Below are 20,217 nucleotides of genomic sequence, written 5' to 3'. Positions count from 1 at the left end.
CCTGACAGCCTCTGCTGTACACATCTGAGGCTGTCACTAAACCTTCAGCGTCGGGTTTCCCTGGCAACACAAGGCCTTTTTCTTTCTCCCACTGTCTTTATCTGAATTAAAAAAAAAATTCAATTTGTAATAATCTCTGAAAACACAAGAAAACATTCAGTCTGAGGCATATGAAGTTAGCAATGAAAATGGCGAGTTACAAATGAAATTGGAAACAATTAGATTAGAGAGAAGTATTTTGCTCATGGATTTATACAAAGCTCCAGCTGGCGGCCGGCTGTCTTCGTCTCCAGATTAGCTAAATAAAGGCTGAGCCTTACGTCAGCCTGCACACGGCTTTGATGAGTTCACCTTCGTACAGCAACAGGTTAGGGCTTTCAGTGCTTAGGTTCAGAAGCCACAAATCAAAGAAGCCTTATTTGATTAGGGTTCTGAGAAGCAAAGCAATGCACGCTAGGCCTGTGCAGGCGTTAACAGTACTCAGGAGCCTCCCAGGGCTGCGAGCTTCCTTGGCTACTGGTTGAAAATCAAGGGTAAGTTGTACTTGATTCCACCTCAGAATTACTTTTCCGTTACGAGATAACAAAACTGCCTCGCTGAATACAAGCACCCAGATCTGTCTTAGTCATCAAAAGTATTTCTTTAACCAAGTATTTTTACCTGTTCTCTGCAAAACCTTCTTGCAAAATCTTCTTTTCATGTGCTTAAGGATATTTATTCTGTTTGTATCAAGAAAAAATAATTGCTCTGTATGCTTTGGATCTGCAAACAAAGAATGTAATTTTCATCTCCTTTGAGGAACAGGATCTGCAGACTCACCAGAGGCCCATTATTTAATTATGAAGTACCTATGATCGCTTGAAATTTTTAAAGTTTTCCCCCATTGTCCACCAGCATACATAGTGCGGTGAAATGTCAATTGTGAAAGAAACTGTATAATTGTCACACTTTGTTTACAAAAGATGTTAACCATTAGTCTGGAAATACTTGAACCCATTTTTTGGAAGGGCCTTTTAGTCTCATCTTAATGCTCACTAGTTTTTTCCTCCTCAGTGACACCCTAAAGGCATTTTCTTTTGATGTTGTTGTTAATTTAACTTTTTCTATAACTTATCAGATATGATGATTTATTTTAAAAGAAAATGTAAAGCTGTTTCAAATGTCAAACACCTTTACTTTATTAACACCCTACCAATCTTATTTTATTATTAAGGTAGTTTATGGCTAGACAGGATTCATCAGTGGTACCTCTTACAATTTTCATTAACTTAAAAATCTTTGGTGAGTTATTTTTGAAATATTTCAGAAATCGTGTTTTGAACCACTTATAATTACTTAGTAGATCATATTAGAATGAAGATTAGTTCTTAAACTAAAAGTTAACTATTTTAAAAATTAATTAGTGTTATGAAATATTGGCATGGGGACTAGTATGAGTATATGTCTTTCTATCATTCTGCTTTTTGCTAAATACAGAATTTCATAAAATACATATGATAATTAGTATTGATATGTGCATATAAATTTTGTAATGCATTGCTATGCTTTATTGCTATTACCATCTCTACTGGATGTTTTTACTAAAACTTAATATTCAAGTAATAGTGACATCAGCTTATATCATTAACAGGATTCAGGAAACAATATTATGTGTAGATAAAGTGGGTTTATATTCTCAACAAAAATTGCAATTATTAATATTTCATATTTTTAAGAAATTATTTTAGCCTTTACCTTTCTGGGATAAGTTACAATTACAATTTTAATTGGCTTAAAAATGGCTCTTATAAACTAAAAAGATGTTTACACCACTTTATTTAGAAATGAAAGTCATGATTTTGATTTAATCTTGACTAAAATAATGTTATAACTATTAATAATAAATTTTGCTCATTGTTCAAGAACTCAAACATTTAAATGTGAAAAAACATTGATGTTGCAGCAGCCAAAAAAACAAACAAACGAAAACAATGAAAGAGCAAATTTTTAAGATTTTCTGCATTATGGCTAACTAGAGAATAAGTCTTGTGCGGACAGGGAAGAACCACAGCTCCCCTCTCTGCTACTGAATCCTCAAAACTTAACACCACGCCTGTCATTCGGAGACACTCAACAAATATTGTTAGTTGAGTTAGTATGTTAAAAAAAAAAAACCACATTGAGTAAGTGGGTCCACTCTCTGCTTCTAGAGTTACCTAAAAACAATAGTAAGTTACTTAGGGAAAAAAGAAAAAGAAGAAAGAAACGCACAAAGGTAGTACAACATTTCCGGCGGAGCGTCGCTAACAAGCCTTGAGCACTTTAAGCTACCCTTTGCAATTCCAGGCATAGATGTCCATCTTATATGACGACCCAGGTTCTTTGACTTCTGCCAAGTGCTTGCCCTGAAAGGCAGCCCCCAGTGTGTTCATTGCTCCCTGGGCATGCCTCAGGTTTTCAGGAGGCTAGTCACTTAATAACCTTAATAAAAATCATGTATGCTTGTTGAGGCTTACAGAAACTTCAGCAGTGTCTACACATCCTTGGAAGAGACAGTCTAGTCAAATTTACATCTTTTTGCCAATTTCTATTCCAAATGGTACAAGTAAATGCTGTATTTCACTTCTATTTCTGTATAATGAAATCCAAAAAGTGAAAAATATTAAAGTATACACTTCCTAAAAACTGTGTGTTCCCAGGGGAAATTCTATTTTAAATGATAAAAAAAGGTAACATTCATGAGTCTTTCTTGAAAATACTGAAGAAATGATCTTCATCTTTGAATAAACTGGAAGAAACACAAATTATTAAATTACGCCTCAGGCCACACATTTTTTGCTTAAAGAGTAGAGTGTGTCATTGTCTTGGACGGTTTCACAGCCTCCTGATGTCCTCAGGAAACTGACTTGAGAGCATACTATGATGCATCCTATGTCCCAGGTCATTGTGTATTTTCTAGTGTAGGTGATCAAAACAGTAGTTACTAAATTTATGGTGTTAACGTTCCTAAAGAAATAGAAATTGTGTATCTTTTTGTTTTACTATGTGTTTCAGAAAGCTACTCAGAAATCAAATATAATTGAAAGTTAGATTATAAATCTATGCCAATTTATTATTTTACGACAAGAGCTAGAACGGCATCAGAATCTGGAAAGAGACGTTCTACATCAAGCACATGTTCTTCCTTTGAAAAAGAAAACGTAAACCTGAATCATAACTGTGCTTGTTGCATTTAGAGTCTGAATAAGGGAAACAGCATGGTAGTTGAGTACGGGCTCTGAAGTCAGACACGACTGGATGAAAACTCTTACTTTGTCATTCATTAGCTTTGCAATCTTGAGCAAATTAATTTTGCTCATTCATGAATTTGAGATAAAAGTACGTATTTCATCTGGCTGAGACGAGGATTAAATAAAATATTGTATGTAATATGCTTAGCACAGTATCTGGGAATTAAGAACTCAACACATGTGAGGGATTACGAGTTATTATGTGATTTGCATGCTTTATTACACAAAGAATGCCCAACGCTTCCACGTGCACAATCGCGGTATATTTAACACCGGGATTGTACCAGTGGAGTTTTTATGTCAGAGTTATTCCTCCTTAGAATCTGATTGCGACCGTGGCTTCTTTTCAGCTTCCTTTTCAAGGACCCCCACTTCCCATTCACTCAGTCATTCTCCAGACATGCTAATATTGCCCTTATGAGATTACAGCCAGATCTGACAGCCTTGGAAGACATCTTTAAAGGGACTTCGTAGCTCCATGCCAATGTAATACATGATAAATTTATGCTTAATACTCGCAAGGCTATTCATTTCTCTCCCCTCGAACCTTGGGGTAACCTGATTAGACTTCCCAAATATCAATAACATCATTTACTCATGATAATATCAGCTTCTCACAGTTTTAGATCAACCCTTTTATCGGAACTCAGAGAGCTTTCTTCTACTACTTTTAAAGTAATAATTTGGCATCTGTAGCATCGTAAATTAAATATAAATATACATAATAAATGGATCATCTTTATATTTTAAAATATGAATAGATAATCTATTTTTATTTGGAGAAAATAAATACACATGGAACCGATGCATTTTGTTTATTGAAATTCTTGAATGGAATATATTCTTAATGAAAATTTAATATTAATCTAATGTGTTTAAATTTTAATATACAATTATCAAAATGGCTTATTAAATATTTCATTAGATTTTAGCATATAAATTTGGAGGTCATCAACTAACGTAGATAAATTTGTAAAACAATTTCCTCCAATAAGCTAAATAATGTATTTTATATGTATCTATATATATACATATGTACATATCTATATATGTATATATATTGATATAAATATATTTAAATCTCTAAGGCAGTCTGGCAGGCTGGAGATACATAAAGGAATTTATGTCTGAGTCATAGGCACTGTGGAGGCAGGATTCCTTCTTCCTCGGGGCATCTCAGTCTTTTCTCTTCAGGTTTTCAATTGATTAGATGAAGCCCACTCGCACGATGGAGAGTAAACTGCTTTACCCAACATCTACTGGTTTGAATGTAACCACATCTAAAAAGTATTTTTGCTGCAACATTGAGACTCTGTTTGCCCCAAAACTGGGTACCATGTTCTAGCCAGTTAATACATAAAATTAACATACATACACACAAACACATGCATATTATGTATATAGAGATTGCCTTATATATTTGATAAGCTAATCTGTTTCCTTGATTATTGCAGAAAATAATAAAGCCAATCATGTCAAATCAGCATAAATACAATGACAATAAGCTCAAATTAATGAAATTTTTAAAATCACACCTTATTTTGAAACTGGTTGAAATTTAATGTGAAATTAAATAGCTCCAGTAAATATAAATAAAATATAATGAGGAAAAACGATCCTTTTACTTTTGGAGAAAAAGTAAAAGAGACGAGATAGAGAAATACTCCCTCCAGAACACAAAGAAACCAACAGAGAGCCAGTGAGGACGCAGTCGGGGAGAAAACGGCCCCTTCTCATCTGCTAACCTGTGGAGATGATAATTTCTCAAACACATGTCAGCCATTAGCCTATAGGCCGCGACATGTCGAGATTAACTTGTTAAATCTGAATTTGGCCTTAGCTTGATGCTTAGTTGTTCAATATTGCCTTTGTGGATTTACATGGAGCCAGAGAAATATATTTAAGTATTATAGGAATGAAAGTAAATGCATTATAAAATATTCCTAAATTGTGATGAAATTACAGAGCTTTCTGTTAAAAACATTTCTCCAGCAATGCATGTGTTCCTTGAGTCACTTATTTACCTGTTCAACAAATAATTGTGAGCATCTATGTCTCTTGCACTGTTCTAGGTTCTGAGAAAACAGCAATACATGTGACAAGGAAGGTTCTTGATCTTGTTAAAATTTTATTTCTGAAGAGGAGCAGAAAAAAATCAATATACAAATAAGAAAGAAAATAATTAAAAATAAACCCTATGCATAGAATTCAAATCCAGGGAGGGACTTGGTGGGAACTTTAGATTGGATAGTCAGGAAGGGCCTCCATGGAAGCTGACATTTAAACTGAGATCTTAATAGCAGTGAGGCATCTCTGTCAACGGCATAGCCAAGCAGAGCACCCGAGGCAAATGGCTCAAGCAGTCAAATACCCTGAAGCAGGAGAGAGCTTGTCATAATCAGAGAGGAAGGCCATCTGGTAGCTGCAGCCCAGCCTGCAGAAGAGAAAGCAGTACCGGACGCCTTTGAAGGGAAGGCAGGAGTCAGAGCTTGTGCTAACCATGGCAGGACATGTGCATTGGATCAGATTAACAAAGGAAAACTTTGGAGGTTTTTTTTTTTTTTTCTTTTTTTCTTGCAGAGGAGGTGTATTATTGGTCCGTCTTTTAAAAATAATCATTCCTGCAGTTGTGAGGGGAATGAATTGTAGAGAGATGGGCGAGAATGAGGGAGGAAAGAATGAAGCTAGGAAAGCAGACAGATCTTCTTTGGCTTCTCCTGTATTTTCTCCTGGTAGTAATATGACTTCATTTCTTTTTGCTGTTTGAATTTTTATCCATGTGTAATTTATTTTGGTATAAGGAGTAAAATAGCTCTATCTTATTTTTTTGCACATAGCCTGTTGGACACAGTGCCATTTGTTGAACAATAGAAGGATGATTTAAAATATTTGTAAATCCATAATCAAAAAAATTATTCAGTACTATTTGGGGAACACATTAATTAAAAAGTATAGGCAGGGATTTCCTCTCCTGGATACATACCATAGGGTAATTCTTGCAAAGATCCATGCAACAATGGTGTATACAGCAACAGGGAATTGGAAGCAACCTGTGTACCCATCTCTAGAATAATGGGTAAATAAAACACAGTAAATCACACTGTGAAATGCTGTACAGCAATAAGAAGCAAGAAACCAGATATGTGATATGGATTGGTCCCTAAACAAGGTTAGATGAGAAAACTAGGACAGAAGTGGGACTTAGAAAACCCTTAATGGAATTGAAACACAGAAAAATGACACCATATTTTACAAGGATACATCTATGCTTAAGAACATGTATCAAACACATTACAAAAAGTTTCTTATGAGAAGAAAGCAATGGGGGCGGATCAGGAAAGAAGGGACAAGATAAAACATGACACGGCCTTGTGCTGAGCATTGATGGTGATGTGTCAAAAGTAAGATGCATTCCAATGTCAGCATGACAAAAGTGGAAGAGTGTGCCCTAGATTTGATGAAATATGGTAAATATTACAGCTCAACATTATGTACCGGAGGTTTAATTAAAAATGTGAAAGAAGTAGGATAAGAAAGAACATTTCAATCAATACTACCATAAAAAATTAAACGGATGTTTTAAAAGTTAAAGTAATTAAAATGTGACATGAAATACTTAGCATATATATAGCCATGGTCTCCTCATTCAACTTTAGGATATTTCTGTTTTAACCTGGACCTTGTTGTTTTCCAGTTGTCATAAGCTTTTGCAGATTCTGTTTCCTAATATCTGTCACGAAACTGTCTTCCCTCCTTTATCCATATCACTGGCACAGCCTTAGTCCAAGTCCTTATTGTCTCTCATTGCAGTGATTGCTAGTGTTTTGCTAATTGGTCTCAGAGGGTCTGGTCTTGTTGGCAGCCATAATGCTGTATGATCTTTCCAAGAATGCAAATGTGATTATAACTCCCTTTCTTAAATTCTCTTGGTGTTTATACGTTGCCTCAAAAGTAAAATCCACACTCAGCTTGATTAGTACATGAAGTTCATTCTCGGGTCTTGATTACTGTCCCTTTGCCATCACTCACTGTTTATTTGCCCCGGCCCTCACTTCTCCAGCCATTCCAGCTTTTCTTACGGTTTTTGTCATTTTACTGAAGGATGCCAATGTTTGCCTTTCTGACCCTTCATTGACTATAACTTAATCAATTAAAAAATCTCAGTGCCTTGGGGTGAATGGACAGCCCAGACCAGGCTGTTTAGCAGCTACTCTGCACACTCGTGTCAGATGCTCAATGTCTGTGAAATTGGGTGTCTCCCTGCTGCTCATATCTGTTTGCTCATTTGTTTCCCCACCTCACTGAGAATTCCTCCAAAGTAGGGTCTACATCTAATTTTTTCTTGCTATCGCCAGTGCCTAGCATGATGCATAATGTAAAGTAGAATCAAGAAATACTTATTCAGTAAAGTAAATTCAGAATTATTTTCAGTTAAAAGTAAAATATTTTGGGGGGGCCGGCCCCGTGGCCAAGTGGTTAAGTTCACACACTCCGCTTTGGCGGCCTGGGTTCAGACATGTCACTGCTCCTTAGGCCACGTTGAGGTGGTGTCCCACATGCCACAGCTAGAAGGACCGACAACCAAAATATACAACTGTGTACTAGGGGAATTTGGGGAGAAAAAAGCAGGGGAAAAAAAAAGAAGATTGGCAACAGTTGTTAGCTCTGGTGCCAATCTTAAAAAAAAAAAATTTTAATAAAAAAGAAAATGACTTTTAAAATACCAATATACAACTCTGGAAAATTTTGAAAATGCGTAAATTACTAGAGGAATAAAACTGTGAAGGTTCAACTTCATAATAAGTGCGAATAAGCATCCAGAAAACCGTACCAATCCACATTCAAAATGATAAAAATAACATCAAAAATACGTCAAATGATGTCAAGTGAATAAGTATGCAAGTAGAATATAATAAATTCATATTATTTTTACCTGGCATAAATCAAGTGCCATTGTTAATATTAACTAAAATGTAGAGAACAATTAGAAGAAACGTTTATAGGGAGTAAATTTAATCTATGAATAGCATATAAGACCCATGATTAACCAAAGGTGAGAGCTGCGAATGGTTTTATTTTATCTACAGAAGAACTACATATCAAGTTGGTGTCTCCGTTTACGAAATTACTTGAACACCATCAAGAAGACTTATTCCTTAGTGCTCCTTATGCTGAAACAATCCATGTTTAATGCTTTTGGCTGGGTATTTTAGAAAAAAACAAATTCTGGAATCCACTGGCAAAAACTGTGCTGGTGCAAAGGTCATCGAATTCACTAAGGAAATGTGAAGGCGGGAGTCAGAGGATAACATCCATAGATGCCTGGGCTTGGCAAATACCTTAGCGCTCCAGGTGATAGGAACCAATAGGTGCAGTGAAATTCACAAAGTGGGGTGCCCACCACAGCTGTGGGAACACACTCAGCGGCATGTGGGACAAGCATCGTGTGACTTAATCTGGGTTAGATGGACTACAAATAATAGGTGCTTTCTTAATTCTTTTTTGGAATATTAAAAATAATTGTGGATAGTTTTCATTGGTTTTTATCTCCTGTCAGTTTATAATTGGAGAAAAAGTCATATATTACTGATAAAACAGGATTTTAATTTATATTTGATTTTATTCTTTTCTAAAGTGAGTATTAATTGCATAAGACCCACAAGTATTTTCAGTTAGCTACAAATCCTTTCCTTTAGAAGATGTTGGAGCTATTTACTGCATTGTGACAATACTTCCTTAAATCTATGTATTCTTTTTTTATAATCAGAGGTGATATCTTCTCATTTAAACAATAAAAGAGCTTAGAAATTTGAATGCAAATCACTTATCTACATACGAAAGGTAGATCTTTCTTCTTTGCCTGAGTACTTAGAAAGGCAACCATTTTTTATGTATAAATAAAGATGAACTTGTGCCTTTGTCATACAAATGGGTATTATCTAGATATACTATTTGAAATGCTAGAGTCCTTCCCCCAGATAGTGACTTACACACCGTCTTCCCCCTCTGACGCACACAAATATTGCATTACTGTATTGGTCTAAGAAGCTCATGAGATGGACAAGTCTTTAAGCGGCTCTTTGTAAAATGTAAGTCGTGTATTATTTATTAGCTTGTGCATTAATTGTGGTAGTGGAGTATCTTTGAAATGTCATATATTGCCTTGATTTGTAGATTCTGAAAATGTGTTCTTTTGCCTTATAAACTGTGGCTGGGGATGTGATTTATTAGGCATTGGGCTTTCTGACAGGTCGTGACTAAGATAGATGACGTGACATGAGGACTTCATGTCTTCATTGATATGTGCTTGTTATTGGTTCCACTGAGTAAGTTGATTACTTCACAAGCCAGTCTCTACCACCATTTAGATTAGTTGTTTTTAAATTCTAAATGCCTAAGACCTAATCATCTGGTAAGAACTCCAAAGGAGAAACACATATTTTTGTTCTTTACTTCTGTTTTTAAACTCAATGGAAAAGAATGCTTATGTAAAACAGAAATAAAATGCATAGCTGTAGTGTTTTCTCTGTGGGCTTGCAAACATTTACTTACTTTGTTTACAATGAGTCTCATAAGATTAGCAAATCAGATTGAGAGATGATCAATGTCAGATCTATTGAGAAATTGCTCATGCAAACAGAATGCAAGATGAGACCCCTTTGGTCACTCCAGCCCTGACGATCACGGGCGCATTGTAAAGCATGCCTGCAGGAAAAACTTACTGTAAAAGTCACTTTGGTGTGAAACTATACTTAACATGAATTTCACATTAGCTTGTGAAAGATTGTTTAAAAATGTCTGAAGTACATGATGAGGTAGCTATTCATAATGACAGATATACCTGGAACATCAATTTTTTTCACGTATCGTTTTAATTATTAGCAATTGTTAATCATAATAATTTTAAAACTAAGAGGTTAAAGATACATTTTTATCCAAACTGAATTCACTGATATTGATGTATGTGTATTCTGGCTGCTGTTTGAACTTTTTAGCTGTCTAATTTTTTTCCTGCCTTTGTGATCCTGATATAAGCCGTGCCTGGCTTACCAAGTTCAGTTTGTCCATTTTAAAAGTAAAGACAGACACTATTCATTAGATCTTAATTTTATAAGGGGAAAGAAAATAGAAGAAATAAGAATTCTATATTCTAAGTGTTCTGAGGTTCTTCATTTTCTTTTTTCTTTATTTTGGGAGGCATTTTAAATTCTCAAATCATTTTTTATTGTAAGCAATACATATTAAAACAAATTGCAAATTTTATTTACAAAGACTTGAAAATGACATTTAAATTATTTCTTAATCTGAAAATTACTCTTCCATTTTGAGGCTGTGCAAGATTCATGTACCACTTTACATTTATCGGTAAGATAGTTTACACTCTACTTTCATATATTTTCTGAATAATTGGAAATTTAGGATAACTTCTGTGTTCTTATTTCTTCACATGCTTTCCATTAATTTTTATTCATTTACTTACTCAATGTATCAAAAACAGAGGAAGTGATTTGTAACAATGGCAACAGCTAAGAAAATTGACTACTGTTAAAATACACAAAATGCATAAATTGCAACTAGATTACTTTCAAACTAAATTATACCAGTCAAATAAAAATTGCCAACTTTAACTGAGATCTTTCTAATAGTCATATAGCATGTATGTAATATTTAGAAGGCAATGAATTGTATTTATTATCAGTTTGCATTCTGAGCCAAATATAGTAATAATAAATAAAGATATTCAGGTAAATAATAGTTAAACACTAAAAGTAAATAATAAAAGTCATATAATAAATAATAAAGTAATGAGGGTAAAATAACAGTAAATAATAAAAGTGTTTTTTACCCTTTTACCAGTAGCATGGCGTATCGGAATCCATATCTGAGCATTTGCTGAAAAGTGTTTAATGAGATCAGGCATGTTGGCCAGGGAGCCAAGGTCAGAATAATACAACAGAATCTTTAACTTTCATCTCAATATTCGCTAGTGCAGACAGAAGGAACCTCTGTCTTATAGGATCACTGAGTTGGAAAGAGACCTATTATGTCATCTTTTTAAATTTTTTTTTCTTTTTTTTTTTTGAGGAAGATTAGCCCTGAGCTAACATCTGCTGCCAATCCTCCTCTTTTTGCTGAGGAAGATTGGCCCTGAGCTAACATTCATGCCCATCTTCCTCTACTTTATATGTGGGACACCTACCACAGCATGGCTTGCCAAGCGGTGCCATGTCCACACCCGGGATCCGAACCGGCAAACCCCAGGCTGCCGAAGCAGAACATGTGAACTTAACCCCTATGCCACTGTGTCGACCCCCATTTTCCAGTAAAAATAGGATATATCCTTTCCTTCCAGTATAATCATCATACATTGTAAAACAGACCCCTGATGAATTTAATCCCAATGGAACTCTAAAATTTTATGCATGTTTTGAATAAATATTTTAGACCAAATTTAAGAAAACATGCCAAAATTGTAGTTAATTTGCCAGTACTCAACATTTTGTATAAATACAGAGACGTGTGTGTGTCTGTGTTTGAATATTCACAGAACATAGACTAGCCAAAGTGCTACGTTATAATCATATAATTATGTTTATATAGCTCCATAGTTGACCACCGAGAAAAGACAGTTTTCCATAAAAATCAATAGAAAATCAGTTTCCTGAGACAGCCTTATCACCTGTGCAGATCTGTCCTTATAAAATGGACATTGTAGAAATAAACAGTCACATTTAAACACAACATCGTTAAGGTAGAAAGGCTAAACATGAAGAATAACAATTCATGACTGCTTTATTTTTCAGCAGGTACAAATTGAATGTGGCCGTCACCCAATTTCCTTTCCTTTCTCCCTCACTGACTTCTGTTGCCTTCTTATTTTCCTACTGAAGTCTCTTATCACATGATGTCACATGGAGAAAGATTAAATGATTACACTGGATCTGAGGTATATGTCAAGTCAGAATCCAACAAAGTAGAATTTCTTAGAATCCCTGAACTGAGGCTGACTATATGCAATGATAAAAAAAGGACATGAGGTCTGCAGTTTAAAAGCACAGAATTATGTTCTAACTCTATTTCTTGCTAGCTACATGCCTTCTGAGATTTTCAGGAAATACAATTAATATTACTTTAAGATTATTTGTCATAATCTCCCCCCAAAAATGGTAAATATCATGAGTTGTCTCTTTTCTTCTAATTCTGCAATCTATACTTAATGTTGCCACGAGGGTGATATTTTAAAAAACACACATATAACTTCCTTATTGAAAATTCCTCAGTGGTGCTCAATCATCTAAGGAACAGAACGTGCACTTATTTGGAAGAACCTGGCCAACCTGTTCACCCTTGCAGATTGTATTTCAGTATTGCTGAATATGTAGCTTCCTTGTAAAACCTAGATTTGTACAAGTTATTGTCTGTTCTCTCTCAATTCCTTCTAAGCCTTCAGATCTCACTGCTAATTCTCCCCCATTCTGAAATATTCTCAGACTTTACCAGGGAGATTCCCTGTCATTATAGCAAACTTTTAGTCATTATAACAAATTTGATATGTTTTTATAATTTTTCTTATGCAACTCTGTCTCCCTGAGATTATAAACTCTTTGGGAGTAGAGAATGCACATTTTCTCCTTTGTATTTCCAATCTGATATAGGAGGACAAAATATTGACAAATAATGAATGTCTAAAGGCTTTACAAAGTGCATTCTCAAAATATTTCACAAGAACACAATGATTTACTTAGTTGGTAGTTAACATCTTTCTGTACAAGTTTACCAATTTGCAGAAGGTCCAACAACCAGTGAGTATTGGAACTGGGATTCCAAGTCAGACAGGCAGACCTCAGAGTGTGAACTCTTGGTGATATTTAGGGTGATGGTTGCCTGAGCTATGCTGTCTGTACTGCTATTCACCCAAGGGCAATCTCTGCCTAGGGACTGAGGCCAGGAAGGGATGCTTTAGTTTGTCAAAGTACCAATATTTCTCTCTTTTTTAAAGCCACTTTATTGAGGTATGATTAACACACAGAAAGCTGTGCAGATCTAACGTATACTGCTTGATGCACCTATGCATATGGAGATGTCTACAGTACAGAGGTGAAACTATTATTACAGTTAATGTCATCAACATGTCAATCACCTCCAAAAGTTTCCTTCTGCCCTCTTTATTTAAATTATTTTTCTGTGATCAGAACATTTAACATAAAATCTACCTTCTCAGCAAATTTTTTAGCATATAACACAGGATCGTTAACTGTAGGCACTACGGTGCGCAGTAGATCTCTAAGGCTTCTCCCTCTTGCGAGACTGAAACGTTGTGCCCTGTGAGCAATGCCTCCTTGTGTTCCCCTCTCCCCAGCCCCTGGCAACCGCCGTTCTAGCCCCTGCTGCTGTGAAAATGTTTCTCTTTTTAAAAAATACCTGAAGAGGTCTGTTTTAACAGTAATCAAAGAGATTAAATTTATATCACAACTTCAAAAGACAAAATAAATTGTACAGAATCAAATAGCAATGTAGTTAAACTCCATAAAGATTTACTAAATTTTGAAATATTTAAATAGCAATGTATGCAAAGTGCATAGATTTTATGTACATGCTTTTTAAACAATCATTTTTAGCTATAGAACAAAATCTTCAGTCCTATTGATCTTAGAGATTGTCTTCCTTCTTCATCCTTTGGTGGGGTTTCATGTTCATCAGGTGACCATAGCATCCAAATCAGGACGTTCTTAAAGTAGTGAACACTAAAGCAATTAAAACAAAGAGAAATCTGTAGGACAACCAGTGTAAACGAGGATTACAGCGGGCAAGCTGGGACCTGGGACCAGTGGTTACCTTATGTCTTGACCATTTCCTCATGTCTTATGAGCCATCATTACACGGGGAGCAAAGAGCCTCCTTGATCTCCTTGCATTTATTTAGTGTACTTTAGCTTTTTTAAAGTACAGTTTAGTTTTCTGAACTCAGATGCATAAAAGCAAGTCCTTATGACCCTTATTATTCTTTGCTAATTTTATCTCTCATCTTTGTACTTAAAATTCCACAGTTTTCCAAATCCTAATACTTCTCTAATAGTAATCATCCCACTGTGACTTCTGCAGGTTTTACTTTAAAAGAATTTTTCTTTTAATAGAACTTTATTTTTAAAATCAGAATGGTACTAGAAAAAAAAATGTCCCTCAAACGCCCCACATCCTCCTTTCTCTAGCATCCTCTCAACCACTGCTGCTACAATTCTGTTTAAACTATGGCTCAAGACTTAAGAGAAAAGAAAAAGAAAGAGGAAAAAGAAAGAAAAAAAGAAGGGAGCTTGCTTTTGAGTGCTGTGCCCCAACTAGACCTTTCAGTTCCAGCATATTTTGCTTATTTTCATACAGTTACAGGGTTACCCAAAACTCAAAAGTATGCAAACAATGTATATCCATTGCAGAACACATAAGGGAAAAAGGAAAGAAGAATTGAAGGAGAGAGGGAGAATGAAGGGAAGGAAGGAGAGAAGGAAGGAGAAAGATAAACAGGGAGGGAGGGAAGCGGGGAGGGAGGAAATATACTGTAATTGACTTCTTGTCATTACTGCAAAATGAGGTCAAACACTTATATTCGTCTCTTCCATGGTGCTGCTTATAGGGGATCATTTGACGTGCTACATGTTCTGCCAATATTTGTCATCTTCCTTGGTGTCTATTGCATTTATTTAATAGATGTCTAAGAATCTAAATATCTTAGAAGCCAAGACTCATATGAAAGGAGGGAATAAAATCTTGCATTGTAACAGTGTGATTATTATATGTAAAATTCTGAAAAGTAGAACATAAAATTTCACTAGGGCTGAAAATTAGCCTGGATTATATTTCTTTTAAACACTTATCATGCAAAGCTTTGAATATAGTTCTTCAGCTTATTTTTTAAAAGTTTGTAGCAGTCTGCAAACACATTTTAAAGCACAGCTTTATGCATCGCTAGAACTGGAAACTTCTACATGATTATAAATGTTATAAGTTTGGCATGCACTGAATAATCATATCTTTTTCAGTTCCTTTGTAGAGTTTTATGGAAAAAAAATTCTTATGCATAATTCATTGGAAATTCATACTTTTATTTGCATATTTATCATTACATTGACATCTCACAACAATAATATGACAAAAGAAATGTATCCACTCTCACTTGACACTAGGACATAGGTTCAATAGGATCTTCTTTTAACAAAGTACCTCTAATTCGTATTTAGTATTTCCTATGATTTTTTCAATTTTTGCATATTCAGTTTTTTAGAGATTGATTTTCTAAAATAAATCACTAATAGCTCATATTAAGTTGGAAACAGGATGAAATAACAAAATGCAGATGTTATTACTAAAGATTTACATATATATACATATATATCATAGCAAACCAAAGTAAAATAGGGTAAGCCTTCCTACTTTTAAATTCAACTTAATTTTCTTGAATAATCATTATATTTATAAATTTAGATTTTTCCTAGAAACAGGTTAGTTTAGTTCTGGCAAAATAAGTCTGTGATTTATGACAAAGAGTTGAAAAGTTGTGAGGTCTTTGACCTTGATATTTACCTCAATCATTCATGTTTTTCACTGTGATTCACTCCAGCACACGTCATCCTGAGAGTGGGACTCTTGTGTCTATAGACCCCGAAATATCACCTTGAGTTTACTTTTACTTTGCGTACATAACCTTGCAATTTTTTCAGTAAGTTGCTTTTTCAAATTGCGCTATATTCTGTCTAAGTAGTCTCAATGCTACTGCTCATAAATTATTCAGTTGCAATTTTTATTCTTTAAAGATGTGTAAATTTAAATTTGAATATTCCTTGGTTTCGAAAGGACAAGAACAACAATAATATACTTAATGCATCATTTGTCATTCATCTGTGGCACTAGCTTAGGTACAAATGTGTGGCTGAAGAATAAATTATCCTTTTTATTGTTACAGAATAAGTATACTTCTCATATTTTAAATTAAAAATAATATATCCTTGGATTCTATTAAAATGTATTTAAGCATTATACGTTTATAAACATTTATAAAGCTTTATAACATTAATAACATTTTATAGACATTAATAAAATATATCTAACATTATAACACTAATAAAACATTAATAAAAACTCTCTTTCAATTTTTCAATGTTGTCACCAAGTCCCATCAAATCTAGCTTCAAAATTGTTTCGAGTCCCTCGTCACGTTTGCCAGTGTCAACATCCCTCTTCACATAGTCATCACGTTTTACCTCATCTGTTATAATCACCTCTAAACTGCCCTGTTGACATATACATCACACTGCTACTATTTTCTATTAAACAACATTTGGGATGCTATACTTTCCTACTTTAAAAACACTGCATTACCTAAGGGATAAGTCAAAATTCCTTAGAATGACATTTAAAGCATTTATAATATGGATTCATCCTTTATTTTCCAGTTTCTCTAACAAACACAAGAATTCTGCTACTCTCTCCATTTGTGTGTGTATGTACAAACACAAGCACACTATACAGACATACCTATACCGTCACATAATCACACTGACTCTACTCATAGATTTCCTTACTGCATGATCAAGGAGCCATTAGAAAGCCACAGAGAAGATAAAAATTTATTCAATAACTGGTGTTGTAATAAATGTTTACTTATCTTGGAGGAGGATTCACTTTAAATCTTTTCTGTCACAGTTTGCATTCAGGAGGCAGAGGTGGATACTAGCATCAATTAAGGACTCTTGGGATCAGTGCCTGTGGAAGTCAGGGAAAGAAGCAGAATTGGGTGGAGGGAGAAGATGGGCTCTGATATAGTGTAAATAGCAGCCTCTACAGATGTCTCTTCACATTGTTTGCAGTAGAATAGAGGGGATCAGGTCTCTTGCCCTACAACTGCGTCCACCTACCTTTACGAGCACCCTGTGGCCAGGAAGGGCTACCCTCTTTGTCAAGGCAACTCTCTCCAGCTGAAGTTGAATAACAGGTGAGGACTGTCTGTTGAAGCGATACCAGCAGCTGCAGGAATGAGTTCTTTAATCCCGAAGGGGGATCGGGAAGCACATCACAGGATCCACTATACTTACCTCAGAACGGTGATCGAACATATTCGATGGGAATTCAACATTAAAATATTAAAGAAAATGTGCTACATTGTTGTACCATCTAGAATGTGAATGACTCTCTCCGTATATAAAAGACATAGAGGAGATTACAAACGAAAATGTAAATATTTGAACATATTAATTGCCTCCTCTCACATACATGTGGACACACATATTCTTGTGATATAACCAAAATAAAGAGATTAAAAACAGCAAGAAGAACATATTAAAACAAATATGTAAAATGATTAATACTCTTGCAACTGGATTATTGAAGTGGTGAGGAAGGTTGAACTCACGAAGTGTAAATAGGAAACTACCTTTACTTTTCTCTAGACTCTGCCGTCAATCATACTTTATTAAATTCCCTTTGCTCAACTCTAAGTGTATCCATTGGCATTCCAATCAATTTCAATTGTAAGAAAAATCTTATTAAGTTAACTGACACATTTAGTTATTAAAATGTCTAGTTCATCTAAATAAAACTGCAATCTGACATACTATTTATAGCTTCTCTCTCTGCCAGCTCAAGCTTGACTGTTGATTCTGGGCTTAGGGACCAGGAGAGGAGAAGAGTGATTAGAAGGACACTTGAGAGTTATGCAATGGATGCTGTTGAAATATGGCCACTGATGCCTCCATGTGGCCACTAGCAAATGGAGACTTGCCTCTGTGATGCTTGCTGTTCTTTGGAAGTGCTAGAGGGACTTTGACTCTAGACAGTTGCCTGATACAGGCTATGCCCTCATCCAGTGACCTGTGCAAAAGCCCTACCTCCATGTCATCTTATTCCCACTCTGGCCCTTTCATGAGTGAAACTCCATAAAGGAACACTAGCCAAGCTATCATCTGCACTGTCCCCATGGTGCTTGGAAATCCTATACATACTTATCCTGCCAAATGATGTAGAGACACTTGTTTAACTGCTGACCCCTCGCTGCTCACTTTACTATGGAAAGCTTCTCTGAACAGACTCCTGCCTTCAGACTTCTCCAGCAGAGAACAGTCTCTAGGTCCACATACGTTCCCAGATTCTCTAGAACACGCATCAAGTGCTCTCAGGAACTTTCACATCATACTCCACTCCTGTGAAGTAGAGAGCTTATAATTTCTGCAGTTCAGCAAGCATTTGGATGAGAAAGAAGGTGCCTTGCTTACCCCAGGCAACTTCAGCCTCTATAAGTATTTCTTGGTTGAACATTTTCCCACACTTGAGTTGAGGAGAAGGCCCCTCCCATCTCGCAGAGGAAATGCCACAGCTTTCTTTAAGTCTGTAAATGCTCTTCAAATAATCTATCTAAAATTCCAGTATTCTCTTGTATAGTTTGGAAAGATAAGAGTCACTGGAGAGGATTTGCTATTTTTTAGTGAATCCTGCATGAGTGTGTCATGTATCATTTTTTAGAATAGAAGGATGCTTGTTTCCTTCAATATCCTGTTACATCTCCACCAAACAAATTGCTTGTGCAAAATTTGATGTGCAAATATCATGACTTTAATAAATTCAAAGGCAATGGATATTAATAGATAACTCACTAGTGCATAAATTCAACTCAAAAGCCAAATAACCTTTCTCCCCCTTTTAATGATGGTAATAATAAGCTTTTTGAAAAAATATGGACTGAAATTAGCATTATTGCAAAGAAAAGGAATTGAAAACTTTGTACAGTTGATTTTTACTACTTGCATTTAACTTCCCTGGTTTCACATATGCATGGTTGAGAGAGAGAGTAGATAAACTCAAATGGTGATGGGAACATTGCTTGCTATTCTACTGAAAATGTGTCCCAGACCCAGTGGGTCTTGGAAGAAAATATGAATCTGATGATCATTCAATCCTTGTCGGTTTCTGCTCATGTTCCTCATATTTTAAGCTTTGCTCGGCACTGAATGTGCTGTTGGTTTTTGAAAACATGGTATTTATTTTAATAAAATATGGACCCTAACACAAGCCACTACTTCATCTGATGTTTTATGGAAGAAATAATAATCTCTTTCAACATTCAGAAAAAGTAGTGTATATTTTGGAAGACAGAAGATATGTCTTCAAAATGGTGCCTTTTTCAGAAATTGACAAAGGTGATTTTGATCTTACGTTATGTTTCGCTAGATGTGTTAACTTGAAAGCTAAACTCTGATTAACATATAATGCTGCTGTACAACCTTTTGGGGAAATAATTTGGCAATATGTATCAGGAGTCATAAAAAATATACCACATATATTTTCAGGATCAATGTCCTATGGTAAAAGAGGTCTTGGGAATTTATATCCCCTGGAGTTGTTTCAAGACTACAATGGTTTTCATTTACAATCTCTATTTAGAATATTTCCTCTTTAGAATTCAATTAATTCCATGGTAAAGCAACCTTCCTGAAATCCAAATCTGATTATGGTACTTCCCTGCTTAAAATGCTTACATAGTACCCCATCATCCACAAATAAAGCCCAAATTCCTCAGGGTGGCCTACATTTTCATTCCCAATGTGACTTCATTTACTTTTCCAGGTAACTCCAGCCACAGTACTTGCTGTTCTTCCAATTCTCCATACTAAAACCATGTTAGCCTTTTGCTTTTATTCATCCTGATAGATATGCCTTCCCTGTTCTTTGTCTGACAAACTTAACCTCATTCTTTGAAATTCTAGGCCTGTCTTGGTCATTCTATCTCTGTGACTTCTTTGAATGTGGTACATAATTAGCAAGTTAATTATTTAGCTACTGTAGTGGAGCTCCTGGAGAACATGAACTTACTGTACTTTAATCTTGTAACTCTTATTCAGAGCATATGATGGAAAGTAGGCAATCAAAAAAATGTTTGTTGAATACATGATAGAATAAACAATAAA

General features: G+C 35.2%; 1 protein-coding gene across 1 annotated transcript in view; it reads left to right on the top strand.

Annotated features, from left to right (window-relative positions):
• Nucleotides 1-126: 126 nt before the first annotated feature.
• The window catches only part of LOC103546267 (protein eyes shut homolog), a 319,923-nt gene continuing 299,832 nt past the window's right edge, over nucleotides 127-20,217 (top strand). The window contains exon 1 of the mRNA XM_070584833.1: nucleotides 127-533. The gene's annotated coding sequence lies outside the window, so the exon portion shown is untranslated. The remainder of the gene's footprint in view (nucleotides 534-20,217) is intronic.

The sequence above is a fragment of the Equus przewalskii genome, chromosome 19 (assembly GCF_037783145.1).
Source record: "Equus przewalskii isolate Varuska chromosome 19, EquPr2, whole genome shotgun sequence".
Lineage (NCBI taxonomy): Eukaryota > Metazoa > Chordata > Mammalia > Perissodactyla > Equidae > Equus > Equus przewalskii.
Note: the sequence above shows the minus strand (reverse complement) of the source record. Positions and strands in the feature narration are given on the sequence as shown.